Source organism: Saccostrea cucullata, unplaced genomic scaffold, assembly GCF_032062105.1.
Source record: "Saccostrea cucullata isolate Sc308-1 unplaced genomic scaffold, CSIRO_AGI_Scuc_v1 ctg4944, whole genome shotgun sequence".
Lineage (NCBI taxonomy): Eukaryota > Metazoa > Mollusca > Bivalvia > Ostreida > Ostreidae > Saccostrea > Saccostrea cuccullata.
The window spans coordinates 11,203-22,420 of record NW_026929604.1 but is presented as its reverse complement, the minus strand read 5'-3'; the positions used below and the strand labels follow the sequence as shown (position 1 = coordinate 22,420).

The following is an 11,218-nucleotide window of genomic DNA, read 5'->3' as shown; positions in this document are numbered from 1 at the left end:
GTACACACGGACAGGACTAGTTATTGTAGTCTTGTAACAGTAAACACGGACAGGACTAGTTATTGTAGTCTTGTAACAGTAAACACGGACAGGACTAGTAATTGTCGCCATGTCACAGTAAACACGGACAGGATTAGTGATTGTTGTCATGTCACAGAAAACACAGAAAGGACTAGTAATTGTCGTCATGTCACAGTAAACACAGAGAGGACTAGTAATTGTCGTCAAATCACAGTAAACACAGACAAGACTAGTTATTGTCGTCATGTCACAGTAAACACGGAGAAGACTAGTAATCGTCGTCATGTCATGGTTAAAACAGACAGGACTAGAAATTGTCGTCTTGTCACAGTTAACACAGACAGGACCAGTAATTGTCGTCATGTCACAGTTAACACAGACAGGAGTAATAATTGTCGTCATCTCAGCGTGAACACAGACAGGACTAGTAATTGTCGTCATGTCACAGTAAAAAAAAAACAGGACCAGTAATTCTTGTCATGTCACAGTAAACACAGACAGGACTAGTAACTGTCGTCATGTCACAGTAAACACAGACAGGACTAGTAATTGTCGTCATGTCACAGTAAACACAGTCAGGACTAGTAATTGTTGTCATGTCACAGTAAACACAGACAGGACTAGTAATTGTCGTCAAGTCACAGTGAACACAGACAGGACTAGTAATTGTCGTCATGTCACAGTAAAAACAAACAGGACCAGTAATTCTTGTCATATCACAGTAAACACAGACAGGACTAGTTATTGTTGTCATGTCACAGTAAACACAGACAGGACTAGTAATTGTCGTCAAGTCACAGTAAACACAGACATGACTAGTAATTGTCGTCATATCACAGTAAACACGGACAGGACTAGTAATTGTCGTCATATCACAGTAAACACGGACAGGACTAGTAATTGTCGTCATGTCACAGTAAACACGGACAGGACTAATATTTGTTGTCATGTCACAGTAAACACGGAGAGGCCTAGGAATTGTCGTCATGTCACAGTAAACACAGACAGGACTAGTAATTGTTGTCATGTCACAGTAAACACAGACAGGAATAGTAATTGTCGTCATGTCACTGTAAACACACACAGGACTCGTAATTGTCGTCATGTCACAGTAAACAAAGACAGGACTAGTAATTTTCGTCATGTCACAGTAAACACGGACAGGACTAGTTATTGTAGTCTTGTAACAGTACACACGAACAGGACTAGTAATTGTCGCAGTGTCACGGTTAACACAGACAGGACTAGAAATTCTCGTCTTGTCACAGTTAACACAGACAGGACCAGTAATTGTCGTCATGTCACAGTAAACATAGACAGGAGTAATAATTGTCGTCATCTCACAGTAAACACAGACAGAACTAGTAATTGTCGTCATGTCACAGCTAAAACAGACAGGACCAGTATTTGTCGTCATGTCGTAGTAAACACGGACAGGACTAGATATTGTCGTCATGTCACAGTTAACACAGACAGGCGCAGTAATTGTCGTCATGTCACAGTAAACACAGACAGGACCAGTAATTGTCGTCATATCACAGTAAACACAGACAGGACTAGTAATTGTCGTCATGCCACAGTAAACGCAAACAGGACTAGTTATCGTCGTCATGTCCCAGTAAAAACAAACAGGACTAGTAATTCTTGTCATGTCACAGTAAACACAGACAGGACTAGTTATTGTCGTCATGTCACAGTAAACACAGACAGGACTAGTAATTGTCGTCATGTCACAGTAAATACAGACAGGAATTGTAATTGTTGTCATGTCACAGTGAACACAGACGGGACTAGTAACTGTCGTCATGTCTCGGTTAACGCAAACAGGACTAGAAATTGTCGTCTTGTCACAGTAAACACAGTCAGGACTAGTAATTCTTGTCATGTCACAGTTAACAAAGACAGGACCAGTAATTATCGTCATGTCACAGTAAACACAGACAGGAGTAATAATTGTCGTCATCTCACCGTGAAAACAGACAGGACTAGTAATTGTCGTCATGTCACAGTTAAAACAGACAGGACCAGTACTTGTCGTCATGTCACAGTAAACACGGACATAACTAGATATTGTCGTCATGTCACAGTTAACACAGACAGGCCCAGTAATTGTCGTCATGTCACAGTAAACACACACAGGACTAGTAATTGTCGTCATGTCATAGTAAACACAGGCAGGAGTAGTAATTGTCGTCATGTCACAGTAAACACGGACAGGACTAGTAAATGTCGTCATGTCACAGTAAACACGGACAGGACAAGTAATTGTCGTCATGTCACAGTAAACACAGACTGCACTTGTAATAATCGTCATGTCACAGTAAACACAGACAGGACTAGTAATTGTCGTCATGTCACAGAAAACACAGAGAGGTCTAGGAATTGTCGTCATGTCACAGTAAACACAGACAGTACTAGTACAGTGCTGCTATCCTATAAGTTGACATTTCTATCCTATCCTATCGTGTATCCTGCATCCACAATCCTATCCTGTGATTTCAGTCTAATCCTATCCTATCCTATCCTGCAACTCTCAGTTTTTAAATATTTAGGAATTAACTTGACAAAACGTAAAAAAAAGGAATAACCAGCAGAAAAAAAAATTCAGATATAATTATGGTACTCATTTAAATGTTATATATTTTAATGGAGAAAAATAATTGAGATCGGCATTCCATAATTCTCGACTCACCGCACAAATTAAATTTACGATTATCATTACCATATGTTAAAAATTAATGTAAACAAACAGATCGTTATTAAATGTGGGCACGTACTGATTTTGCGAACATATGTAAAGAAATTGGGCTTCCAGAAGAATTAAGGAAAAAAATATAATTAGCGTTTTAATTTCCCTACTAACAATGATTGGGAGACCCGGGATCGTGACTTGCGTCCGGCGTGTTATAATCAATTATTTTTTAAAAATCATAGGCCTGTATGGTAATAATGTTAAAGTATGTTTCATGTAAAATTTTATTTTTTCCTTAACTGAGCACCATGAAAATATCATGCATGTACATGTATAGTTAACTGAGCACCATGAAAATATCATGCATGTACATGTATAGTCTAATTGTTCCTGTATAACAGGTTTTTCTGTATGCAATTCTAAAAAAGAAGATATGACTAGACCATAAACCAAACAGAGAAGTCAAAATGTAGATCTAGAATATCTTGACTTTCACATATTAAACATTTTAAATGTGAAATTGTTATGATTTTTTTTATTTAAATTCATAATTTATACTTATCTAAAATTTTATTTCATCATCTGATGTGTTATTTTTCAAACATGTAAAATATATAGTTGCTAAATAAAATTTAAGATAATCGAAATGTTTTTTTTTTCATTTAACTTCAGTTTCTTTTCAGTTTATGGTCAGCTCAGTGCTGTACACATGTATTTCAATTTTTAATTTTGTTTTATGTGTGAAAATTTAATAATTTATATTTAATAGAATATCTTTTCTAAATTGTTATCATCTGACAGATTTACAGTCATAAATACTGTAGTGAGGTCACACAAGTTCCTTAGATCTTATAAAACATGCATAAGAAATTAAGAATTCACAGTATTTTTAACTCATTCATGAGTAAGCCAGGCTTGTATTTGACCTTGGCATTTGATCTTAAATGTTAATCAGTGTCTGATTGAGAAATATTAAAATGCTCCACACATGTTTCTTAGATCTTATAAAACATACATAAGAATTCACAGTATTTACAGCATTTATAACACATTCTTGAGTAAATATTGTATATGACCTTGACATTTGATCATAAACTTTCAGTGTTTAATGAGGAAAAATACTTTATCAAGTTCACAATATTTTTATTCAAGGTGATTCCTCAACAATGTGTAACAATTGAATATTTCATTACCATGAGACAAAATCAGTAAAAGTATCCATGTACAGCATTTATGAATTTCAATGCAAAGATCACAGATACATGTACATGAACTTTGTTAAATTTAAGTTTATCAATGTTTTTATCACAGTTGTATAATGTTTAACATGCATATGATTTGGCTTCCTTATCCATCTTTCAAATTTGAAATTCAAAGGTCAGAGTTATTGTCAGAGAGATGGTCATAAACCGAACAGTTCTACAAATGTCAATAATGCACAGAAAACAAACACTGATCGCTTTTAAGAAAAGCCCCATGATTTCAGACTTGGGACTCTTTGACACTGGTTTGAACATCTTTCATCATTTACTCTAACAGCATATGGCATGATCTGCATTCTTACAGCTGCAAATGTGCAGGGTTTCCTGAAAAAAAAATATTAAAGGCATGTATTTTAAACATGTTAAATTTTGTCATACACATTTCATACACATTTAAAATTTAAAATGATTTTGATTGTACAATTGGCTTTAATTTCACCGTTTTCTCTCCCAAAAGTAACGCATTTTGAAATCATGAAAAATAAAATCTTATACTGCAACCTCAGTCATATAAGATAAAAAAAATCTTATTTAACATAATTTACTTGTACATTATAATTCATTTCATCTTGTCAACTTGCTAACAAGTATGAATACATTTGTTTGAGTGACTTTTCTCTATATTCTGCTTGTATTTATCTATTTAATGTTTTTTCTTGGTTTTCTCTTTTTTGGTCTTGAAATTTGAATATGAAAAAGAAGAAAATATCTATAAAACAACAACATGATGACCAGATGACCAGAAAACTTTCCTCAGTTTTATTCTCAAGATTCATTTTTGAAAGAAGAAAATCACTTGTTTAGAGAAACTGCAGACATGTCACCTCAACTCAGATAAAGATGTTTATGTATTTTAAAGACCATGTAAAAATACATGATAAAAATAAAATCATACATACTTTTTAGATTAAAATCCTTTATACTGTGATGACGTGTGAGTCCGGGCAAATCCATTCTCTGTAATGATGAATATTAAAAGATTGATTAATGTTTCATAAATCACAATACATCATATATACATGTACAATATGTAAGTGCACTGCTGAGTGAGCTTATTAAACATTTAAGGCAGTAGCATTAGAAATGGTCATGATGATTCTACTTTCATTTATTATAAATTACACTGAAATGAAAGTAACTATTTTCTGACCTTATTAGGGAAATGATGAGAGTAACAACCTGATTAAGGCATAATACATATGATTGTTATAGTCTTAGAGCTCATTGATAGCTGATTGAATCATATGACAGAGTATTTGTAAACATTTATCCCCCTTCTGTCTACACTACTTCTTTTTTCCGCATCCAATTTTTGTTTATATTAAATAGAATAAAATGTTTATGGTTTTAGACATTAGAACATTGTTTAAAGAGATAAATATGTATAAAAATGCAAACATGTACAGTGTACAGTCACAGTGTGTAGTATACTTACATGACCTCGCGCATCTTCTATTCAAGTCCGCTGTTGACAGTTCCTGTGGAATTATCCAAATAAACAGAGAATATTTAACAGAAAAAACATGTTATTACACTTTTACACAAGTAAGAATCGGTTAAATCTTCCAAACAAGCTGAAGAAGTATGGTCTTTCGATGCCTAGACTCTTCGTTGTTTACATTCCCAAAGTCTTCCGGTGATCGTTCACGGTTAGATCGTACGCCGTGTTACTCGAAGTTCATAATGTAAATCCGTTTTGAGAGAAAAGAATGTCTTATTTCCTATTGAAATTTTATAAATATTTCTTTTGTAAACATTTTATATCGTATTTCGTTTTCGTAATTTATTCTGAAATATGAATGAACCTTTGCTCGAATCTGATTGGCTGTAGGATACAGGATAGGATAGGATAGGAAAGGATTGGATTAACTTCTATATGTTTCTATCGTGAATCCTCAATCCTGAATCATATCCGATACCATCCCATGTCAACTTATGGGATAGCAGCACTGTAATTGTTGTAATGTCACAGTAAACACAGACAGGACTAGTAATTGTCGACATGTCACAGTAAACACAGACAGGACTAGTAATTGTCGTCATGTAACAGTAAACACGGACAGGACTAGTTATTGTAGTCTTATAACAGTAAACACGGACAGGACTAGTAATTGTCGCCATGTTACAGTAAACACGGACAGGACTAGTGATTGTTGTCATGTCACAGTAAACACAGAAAGGACTAGTAATTGTCGTCATGTCACAGTAAACACAGACAGGACTAGTAATTGTCGTCATGTCACAGTAAACACAGACAAGACTAGTAATTGTCGTTATGTCACAGTAAACACAGACAGGACTAGTAATCGTCATCATGTCATGGTTAACACAGACAGGACTAGAAAATGTCGTCTTGTCACAGTTAACACAGACAAGCCCAGTAACTGTCGTCATGTCACAGTAAACACAGACAGGAGTAATAATTGTCGTCATCACACCGTGAACACAGACAGGACTGGTAATTGTCGTTATGTCACAGTAAAAAGAAACAGGACCAGTAATTCTTCTCATGTCAAAGTAAACACAAACAGGACTAGTAATTGTCGTCATGTCACAGTAAACACAGACAGGACTAGTAATTGTCGTCATGTCACAGTAAACACAGAGAGGACTAGTAATTGTCGTCATGTCTCAGTAAACACAAACAGGACTAGTAATTGTCGTCATGTCACAGTTAATACAGACAGGACTAGAAATTCTTGTCTTGTCACAGTTAACATAGACAGAACAAAAAATTGTCGCCATGTCACAGTAAACATAGACAGGACTAATAATTGTCGTCATCTAACCGTGAACACAGACAGGACTAGTAATTGTCGTCATGTCACAGTAAAAACAAACAGGACCAGTAATTCTTGTCATGTCACAGTAAACACAGACAGGAATAGTTATTGTCGTCATGTCACAGTAAACACAGACAGGACTATTAATTGTCGTCAAGTCACAGTAAACACAGACAGGACTAGTAATTGTCGTCATGTCACAGTAAACACAGACAGAACTAGTAATTGTTGTCATGTCACAGTAAACACAGACAGGACTAGTAATTGTCGTCATTTAACAGTAAACAAGGACAGAGCTAGTAATTGTCGTCATGTCACAGTAATCACAGACAGGACTAGTAATTGTCGTCATGTCACAGTAAACACACACAGGACTAGTAATTGTCGTCATGTCACAGTAAACACAGAGAGGACTAGGAATTGTCGTCATGTGACAGTAAACAAAGACAGGACTAGTAATTGTTGTCATGTCACAGTAAACACAGACAGGACTAGTAATTGTCGTCATTTCACAGTAAACACAGACAGGACTAGTAATTGTCGTCATGTCACAGTAAACAAAGACAGGACTAGTAATTTTCGTCCTGTCACAGTAAACACGGAAAGGACTAGTTATAGCAGTCTTGTAACAGTACACAAGGACAGGACTAGTAATTGTTGCAATGTCACGGTTTACACAGACAGGACTTGAAATTCTCGTCTTGTCACAGTTAACACAAACAGGACCAGTAATTGTCGTCATGTCACAGTAAACATAGACAGGAGTAATAATTGTCGTCATCTCACCGTGAAGACCGACAAGTCTAGTAATTGTCGTCATGTCACAGTAAAAACAAAGAGGACCAATAATTCTTCTCATGTCACAGTAAACACAGACAGAACTAGTAATTGTCGTCATGTCACAGTTAAAACAGACATGACCAGTATTTGTCGTCATGTCACAGTAAACACGGACAGGACTAGATATTGTCGTCATGTCACAGTTAACACAGACAGGCGCAGTTATTGTCGTCATGTCACAGTAAACACAGACAGGAGCAGTGATTGTCGTCATATCACAGTAAACACAGACAGGACTAGTAATTGTCGTCATGCCACAGTAAACACAGACAGAACTAGTAATAGTCGTCATGTCACAGTAAACACAGACAGGACTAGTAATTGTCGTCATGTAACAGTTAACACAGAAATTACTAGAAATTGTCGTCATGTCAGAGTAAACACAGACAGGACTAGTAATTGTCGTCAAGTCACAGTAAACATGGACAGGGGTAGTAATTGTTGTCATGTCACAGAAAACACAGACAGGACTAGTTGTTGTCATCATCACACAGTAAACACTGACAGGACTAGTAATTGTCGTAATCTCACAGCAAACAGAGACGGGACTAGTAATTGTCGTCATGCTACAGTAAACACAGACAAGACTAGTAATTGTCGTTATGTCACAGTAAACACAGACAGGAGTAGTAATTGTCGTCATGTCACAGTAAACACGGACAGGACTAGATATTGTAGTCATGTAACAGTAAACACGGACAGGACTAGTAATTGTCGCCATGTCACAGTAAACACGGACAGGACTAGTGATTGTTGTCATGTCACAGTAAACACACACAGGACTAGTAATTGTCGTCATGTCATGGTTAACACAGACAGAACTAGAAATTGTCGTCTTGTCATGGTTAACACAGACAGGACCAGCAATTGTTGTCATGTCACAGTAAACACAGACAGGACTAGTGGTTGTCGTCATCACACAGTAAAGACTAAAAAGACTAGTAATTGTCGTCATGTCACAGTAAAAACAAAAAGGACCAGTAATTGTTGTCATGTCACAGTCAACACGGACAGGACTAGTAATTGTCGTCATGTCACAGTTAACCCAGACAGGACTGGTAATTGTCGTCATGTAACAGTCAACACAGACAGGACCAGTAATTGTCGTCATGTCACAGTAAACACAGACAGGACTAGTAATTGTCGTCATCATCACAGTAAACACTGACAGGACTAGTAATTGTCGTCATGTCACAGTAAACACGAACAGGACTAATATTTGTTGTCATGTCACAGTAAACACGGAGAGGACTAGGAATTGTCGTCATGTCACAGTAAACACAGACAGGACTAGTAATTGTCGACATGTCACAGTAAACACAGAGAGGACTAGTAATTGTCGTCATGTCACAGTAAATACAGACAGGACTAGTAATTGTTGTCATGTCACAGTAAAAACAAACAGGACCAGTAATTCTTGTCATTTCACAGTAAACACAGACAGGACTAGTAATTGTCGTCATGTCACAGTAAACAAAGACAGGACTAGTAATTTTCGTCATGTCACAGTAAACACGGACAGGACTAGTTATTGTAGTCTTGTAACAGTACACACGGACAGGACTAGTAATTGTCGCAGTGTCACGGTTAACACAGACAGGACTAGAAATTCTCGTCTTGTCACAGTTAACACAGACAGGACCAGTAATTGTCGTCATGTCACAGTAAACATAGACAGGAGTAATAATTGTTGTCATCTCACAGTAAACACAGACAGAACTAGTAATTGTCGTCATGTCACAGTTAAAACAGACAGGACCAGTATTTGTCGTCATGTCGCAGTAAACACAGACAGGACTAGATATTGTCGTCATGTCACAGTTAACACAGACAGGCGCAGTAATTGTCGTCATGTCACAGTAAACACAGACAGGACCAGTAATTGTCGTCATATCACAGTAAACACAGACAGGACTAGTAATTGTCGTCATGCCACAGTAAACACAAACAGGACTAGTAATTGTCGTCATGTCCCAGTAAAAACAAACAGGACTAGTAATTCTTGTCATGTCACAGTAAACACAGACAGGACTAGTTATTGTCGTCATGTCACAGTAAACACAGACAGGACTAGTAATTGTCGTCATGTCACAGTAAATACAGACAGGAATTGTAATTGTTGTCATGTCACAGTCAACACAGACGGGACTAGTAATTGTCGTCATGTCTCGGTTAACGCAGACAGGACTAGAAATTGTCGTCTTGTCACAGTTAACAAAGACAGGACCAGTAATTATCGTCATGTCACAGTAAACACAGACAGGAGTAATAATTGTCGTCATCTCACCGTGAAAACAGACAGGACTAGTAATTGTCGTCATGTCACAGTTAAAACAGACAGGACCAGTACTTGTCGTCATGTCACAGTAAACACAAAAAGGACTAGTAATTGTCGTCATTTAACAGTAAACAAGGACAGAGCTAGTAATTGTCGTCATGTCACAGTAAACACAGACAGGACTAGTAATTGTCGTCATGTCACAGTAAACACACACAGGACTAGTAATTGTCGTCATGTCACAGTAAACACAGAGAGGACTAGGAATTGTCGTCATGTGACAGTAAACAAAGACAGGACTAGTAATTGTTGTCATGTCACAGTAAACACAGACAGGACTAGTAATTGTCGTCATTTCACAGTAAACACAGACAGGACTAGTAATTGTCGTCATGTCACAGTAAACAAAGACAGGACTAGTAATTTTCGTCCTGTCACAGTAAACACGGAAAGGACTAGTTATAGCAGTCTTGTAACAGTACACACGGACAGGACTAGTAATTGTTGCAATGTCACGGTTTACACAGACAGGACTTGAAATTCTCGTCTTGTCACAGTTAACACAAACAGGACCAGTAATTGTCGTCATGTCACAGTAAACATAGACAGGAGTAATAATTGTCGTCATCTCACCGTGAAAACCGACAGGTCTAGTAATTGTCGTCATGTCACAGTAAAAACAAAGAGGACCAATAATTCTTCTCATGTCACAGTAAACACAGACAGAAGTAGTAATTGTCGTCATGTCACAGTTAAAACAGACATGACCAATATTTGTCGTCATGTCACAGTAAACACGGACAGGACTAGATATTGTCGTCATGTCACAGTTAACACAGACAGGCGCAGTTATTGTCGTCATGTCACAGTAAACACAGACAGGACCAGTAATTGTCGTCATGTCACAGTAAACAAAGACAGGACTAGTAATTGTCGTCATGTAACAGTAAACACAGACAGGACTAGTAATAGTCGTCATGTCATAGTTAACACAGACAGGACTAGTAATTGTCGTCATGTCACAGTAAACAGAGGCAGGACTAGTAATTGTCGTCATGTCACAGTCAACACAGACAGGACTAGTAATTGTCGTCAAGTCACAGTAAACATGGACAGGGGTAGTAATTGTTGTCATGTCACAGAAAACACAGACAGGACTAGTTGTTGTCATCATCACACAGTAAACACTGACAGGACTAGTAATTGTCGTAATCTCACAGCAAACAGAGACGGGACTAGTAATTGTCGTCATGCTACAGTAAACACAGACAAGACTAGTAATTGTCGTTATGTCACAGTAAACACAGACAGGAGTAGTAATTGTCGTCATGTCACAGTAAAC

General features: G+C 37.0%; 1 long non-coding RNA gene across 1 annotated transcript; it reads right to left on the bottom strand.

The window, feature by feature from the left end:
* Positions 1-4,086: 4,086 nt before the first annotated feature.
* On the bottom strand, positions 4,087-5,574 carry LOC134281383 (uncharacterized). The gene is made up of 3 exons (XR_009995075.1): positions 5,411-5,574; positions 4,875-4,932; positions 4,087-4,299 (listed from the first exon to the last, which is right to left on the bottom strand). It is a non-coding gene; the product is annotated as an uncharacterized LOC134281383 (long non-coding RNA).
* Between the last annotated feature and the right edge of the window lie 5,644 nt (positions 5,575-11,218).